Below are 6,000 nucleotides of genomic sequence, written 5' to 3'. Positions count from 1 at the left end.
CTTCCCATGTCCGATCCATCAGCTCGTCCTGATTTACAAAACCTCCCAAACACACCTCCCTTCACTTTCTCCAACTCCTCCTTTCCTACCCTGGTCCGACTGCTCTCAACGCTCGCCCAGGCTATGACTGTCGTCTGATTGGTCTCCCCGCTTCCATTCTGGCCTCCCAATGACAAGCCATTTTCTGTGTGGCAGCTAGAATCATTTTAAAGCATAGATGATATTACTCTTCTGCCTAAAAGTCTCCAGTAATTTCCCCACTGTGCCTTTAAGGTCCAAACTCCCTGTTTGGGCCTGCAAGGCCGTTCACAGCCTGGCTCTAGTTCATTCCTTTGACTTTACCTCTTGCTTACTCGTTCTCTCACTTAGTACAATCCAGTCCCCCTGGCCTTCTTTCTGTTCCTCCAACGTGCTCAGCTTATCCCTCCACGGGGCCTTCGTATTCCCTGTTGCCTTCATCCGGGTTGCTTCCCCCTCCCATCCTTACCTGGCTGCCTCCTTCTCATCCTTCAGGTCTGGGAGGCTGGAGGGTCCCTCCTCAGAGTCCTCCCCCGACCACCCGCCATTCTCTGTCACGTCACGCTATTTTAACTGATCCATTTCGGGTTCACTTGCTTGGCTGGGATCCCTGCCCCAAAACATGAGCTGCTCTGTTCTCCACTCTGTCCCCAGCTCCTCATGCAAACTCTAGCCCATAACAGCTACTCCGTATCTAGGAGTTGACTGAGGAAGGGATCGGAGTAGACTTGAGCACGAAGTGAGCTACCTCTGCCTCCGGGACTGGAAGGAGAGAAGGTCGGGAACGGATGCGACTAAGGGTGCCCCTATGTCCTCAGTGCTTTGGGAAGAAAAAATGTCTGCTGAGAGAGAAAGGGCTTGCAGGCAGAGAGGTTGGGGGAAGCGGTGAAGGCTCTAAATTGTTCCAGGGGGACCCAGGAAGGTCGCTGACCCAGACAGGCCGAAGTGCTGGCCAGCTGTGGCGGGACCCCATCCCATACTGAAACCAGAGATCCATGATGTCAGACTCCATCCACTCACAAGCTCGGGACACTCATCTATCTGGGGAAGAGGTCAGAGGAAGCAGATTGCTAAACTGGGAGTTTGCAGGGCAGATGTTATAATATTAAAAGGAGGGAAGATTGATCTAGTCTTGTTTCCAACAAAGCACGGTTGCTGTAACAGAGATCAAGCCCAGGGTATGGATCAGAATGTGTGATAATGAGGAATCATGGGCAGTGGCTTAGAATATTTGGGCAGAAGACCATTACCATATCCATTTCTGTAAATTTTTTTCTAATTTTTTAAAAGATTTTTATTTTTATTTGTCAGAGAGAGAGAGATAGGCAGAGGGAGAAGCAGGCTTCCTGCTGAGCAAGGAGCCCGATGTGGGACTTGATACCAGAACCCTGGGATTGCGACCTGGGCCGAAGGCAGATGCTTAATCAACTAAGCCACCCTGGTGTCCCATAAATTACTGTAAATTTTTTTTTAAAGAACAGCAGGCTTGGCCTCTGCACACGGGACTCTAATCGCTGTCACTAGGCTGATGCGGCATTGCCTCTCACCCACTTCCCAGACCTGCTGTAATTCCAGACCGGCTGACCTAGAGCCCTGTGAGCCAAGAGACAATAATGCATCCCCTGGACACCACCACAAATACATATTATCAGTTTTTCTTGTGTCCTTTCCCAAAAGGTCGGGTAGCTATTGAACAAAGGCCCTGCCAGCTAGAGAAGGAGAGCTGGAACGCCGCCCTGAGACAGTCAGACCGGGAACTCAGAGCAGGGGGTCAGGAGATAAATGGAATTTCTGCCTGAGTTCACATCAGAATCCATGTCGGGGAGTGTGCAGATCCACTCGGAGATTATTTTCCTTGTTTAAAGGGAAGTGAGGTTCAGGGCATCCAGCTAGCTCAGTCGGTAGAGCATGTGACTCTGAGTCTCGAGGTTGTGAGTTTGAGCCCCACGCTGGGTGTAGAGATTACTTAAAAAAATAAATCAAGGGGCGCCTGGGTGGCTCAGTGGGTTAAGCCGCTGCCTTCGGCTCAGGTCATGATCTCAGAGTCCTGGGATCAAGCCCCGCATCGGGCTCTCTGCTCAGCAGGGAGCCTGCTTCCTCCTCTCTCTCTGCCTGCCTCTCTGCCTACTTGTGATCTCTCTGTCAAATAAATAAATAAAATCTTAAAAAAAAATAAAAAAATAAAATAAATCAAAATTAAAACAATTTTTTTAAAAAAGAGGTAAGGTTTACAATAGTACCAGAAAAAGACCAAGTACTTAGGTATAAATTCAAACAAAATACTTGCCTGATCTGTACAAGAAAAACTACAAAACTCTGATGAAAGAAATCAAAGATTAAATAAAGGAAGAGATAACTGTGTAAATGGGTTAGAAAATGCAGTATTACTAAGATGTCAATTCTCCCCAACTTGATCTTTAGTTTGTACACAATTCCAATAAAAAGTCCAGCAAGAATTTCGGAGATCCCAGCAAGCCGATTCTAAAATGTATACGGAAAGGCAAAGGAACTAGAATAACCAAAGTAATTCTTATAAAGAGCAAAGTTGGACAAGTCATCCTACCCAATTTCAAGACTCACTACAAAGCTATACTGATCGAGTCAAGATAGTGTGGCATTAGCACAAGCATAGAAAACAGACAAAAGAGATAGTCCAAAAATACAATCAACTGATGGGGCGCCTGGGTGGCTCAGTTGATTAAGCGTCTGTCTTTGGCTCAGGTCATGATCCCAGGGTCCTGGGATCGAGCCCCGCATTGGGCTCCCTGCTCAGCAGAGAACCTGCTTCTCCCTCTTTCTCTGCCTGCAGCTCTGCTTACTTGTGTTCTCTCTGTCAAATAAATAAACAAAATCTTTAAAAAATATACAAAAATAATATATATTTATATATATATAAATATATATAATATAAATATATATATAAAATATAAATATATATAATATAAATATATATATAAAATATAAATATATATATTAAAAATATATGAAAAATTTATATTTTATAATTTATAAAAATATAAAAATATATAAAAATATTTTTATTTTTTTTATTTTTAATTTTATTTATTTTATAAAAATAATTTTATTTTATAAAAATATATATAAATATATAAAAAATATAAAATATATATATAAAAATATATATATAAATATATATAAAAATATACCAAAAAAAAGTCAAAAAATTGACTTTTGACAAAGGCACAAAGGCAACTGAATGGAGAAAGGAGTCTTTTCAGCAGATGGTGCTGGAAAAACAGGATGTCTATGCAAATTTAAAAAAATGAACCTCTACACATGCATCACACCATACACAAAAATTAATCCAAAATGGGGGCACCTGGCTGGCTCAGTTGGTTGAGCGTCCAACTTTTGATTTTTGGCTCAGGTCAAGGTCTCAGGGTCATGAGCTTGAGTCCCACGTCAGGCTTTGTGCTCAGTGGGGAGTCTGCTTGAGATTCTCTCCCTCTCCTGGCTCTCTCTCTCTAAAATAAAAATAAATCTTTAAAAAAATTAATTCAAAATGGATCACAGACCTAAATGTAAAATATAAAACTTACAGAAGAAAATCTGCACAATCCTGGGTCATGAAAGCTACTACACTATTAAGAGAATAAAAAGACAACCCCCACCCTAGGAGATGTTGCAAATCACATGTCTGATAAAAGATACATATCCAGGCTATACAAAGAGCTCTTAAAACCCAACAATAAAAACAAACACACACAGTTAAAAATGGGCAAAAGATCTGAACAGATGCTTCTTCAATGAAGGCATATGGATGAAAAATCAGCTAATAAAAATATGTTCGGGATGCCTGGGTGGCTCAGTTGGTTAAGCAGCTGCCTTCAGCTCAGGTCATGATCCCAGCGTCCTGGGATTGAGTCCCACATCGGGCTCCTTGCTCGGCAGGGAGCCTGCTTCTCCCTCTGCTTCTGCCTGCCACTCTGCCTGTGAGCGAGCCTGTGCTCGCTCGCTCTCTCTCCCTGACAAATAAATAAAAATCTTCCAAAAAAAATATGTTCATGACAATAACAAATCAAATAATCCAATTAAAATGACCAGACCTCTCTCTAAAGGGACTATACAAATGGCCTAGAATCATATGAAAAGTTACTCAACATCAATAATTGTGGGGCACCTGGGTAGCTCAGTGGGTTAAAGCCTCTGCCTTCGGCTCAGGTCATGATCCAGGGTCCTGGGATCAAGCCCGGCATCAGGCTCTCTGCTCAGCAGGGAGCCTGCTTCTCCCTCTGCCTCTGCCCCTCCCTCCCACTTGTCTCTAATAGATAAATAAATAAATAAAATCTTTCTTAAAAATTACTCATAGAATTAACCATATGATCCAGAAATCCCACTTCTGGGTTTTTACCCAAAGATTTGAAAGCAGGGCTGCAAAGACATCAGCTATCATTAGGGAGACACAAAGTCGAAAGCACAAGATACCACTGAGAAACCGTCATGAATCAGAGGAGACTAGAGAGACACAGCAGCTAAATGCAGCGTGCAATCGTGAATGGGGTCCTCAGCCAGAAAGAGGACAGTGGAACAGCTGGTGAAATCCAGATAAAGCGTGTGGCTTTTAGACCACCATATCAATGTTAACTTCTTAGTTTTGAGTACTGTGCTATGGTTTTGTATGTATTAGTCTGCCTGGGCTGCTACAACCAAATATCATAGACCAAGTGGCATAAACAACAGACATTTATTTCTCACAGTTCTGGAGACTGGAAGTCCAAGGTCCAGGTGCCAGCCGATTCAGTTCCCGGTGGAGCTCTTTTTCTGGCTTGCAGATGGCCACCTTCTTGCTGTGTCTTCATGTGGTAGAGAGAGCTCTCTGGTCTCTTCTTCTAAGGGCAATAATCCCATCATGAGGGTCCCATCTCATGACATCATCTAAACCTAATTACTTCCCAAAGGCCCATCTCCAGATCCCACTGCACTGGGGATTAGGGCTTCAACACAGGAATTTTGGAGAGGATACAATTCAGCCCACAGCATTATATAAGATGCTAATACTAGGGAATCTGAGTGGAGAGTATATAGGAACTTTCGGAACTATCTCTGGAACTTTTCTGTACATCTAAAATGATTCAAAGACTTTAAGGTAAACTCAAGGTCAGGAGCACCTGGCTGGCTCAGTTGGTAGAATGTGTGACCCTTGATCTCAGGATCATGAGTTCAAGCCCCATGTTGGGCATAGAGCCTACTTTTTTTTTTTTTTTTAAAGATTTTATTTATTCATTCGACACAGAGAGAGAGATCACAAGTAGGCAGATAGGGAGAGAGAGAGGAGGAAGCAGGCTCCCCGCTGTGCAGAGAGCCTGATGCGGGGCTCGATCCCAGGACCCTGAGATCATGACCTGAGCTGAAGGCAGAGGCTTAACCCACTGAGCCACCCAGGCACCCCAAGCCTACTTTTTTTAAATAAAGAAAAAGCAAACTCAAAGTCAGAAGGGTTGAAGCTGAGAGGATTTCAGAGCCCCAACCACAGGATCTAGCTGGGTCAGAAAGAAGACGGGTAGTGACAGAATGGCAGTACTGGGAGAAAACAGGAGGATCAAGGTTTTATGAAGTGGAGAAGCAGGTTTAGTTTACCATAAGTGATGTTTTTTATTTTCCTGGAGGAATATCAGATACTAAAAGCTCAAGTGTAATAGACCATGCTTTGTTAAAACTGAGCAAAACAATGGAGTAGTCAGGGATGTCTGGGTAGCTCGGTCGATGAACCATCTGCCTTCGGCTCAGGTCCCAGGGTCCTGGGATAGAGCCCCGAAGTGGGCTCCCTGCTCAGCAGGGAGCCTGCTTCTCCCTCTGCCTGCCACTCCCCCTGCTTGTGCTCTCTCTCTCTTACAAATAAATAAATAAAATCATTTTAAAAATCTTAAAAAACAAACAGAGTAGTCAGAGAGGTAAAGCAGCAGCAGAGTAAAACATCAAGGAAATAAAAAAGGGAAGCTTTTTCCTTAAGAAAAGGAGGTG

Source organism: Lutra lutra, chromosome X (assembly GCF_902655055.1).
Source record: "Lutra lutra chromosome X, mLutLut1.2, whole genome shotgun sequence".
NCBI lineage: Eukaryota > Metazoa > Chordata > Mammalia > Carnivora > Mustelidae > Lutra > Lutra lutra.
The sequence above is the reverse complement of the archived record's forward strand: the minus strand, read 5'-3'. Positions refer to the sequence as shown.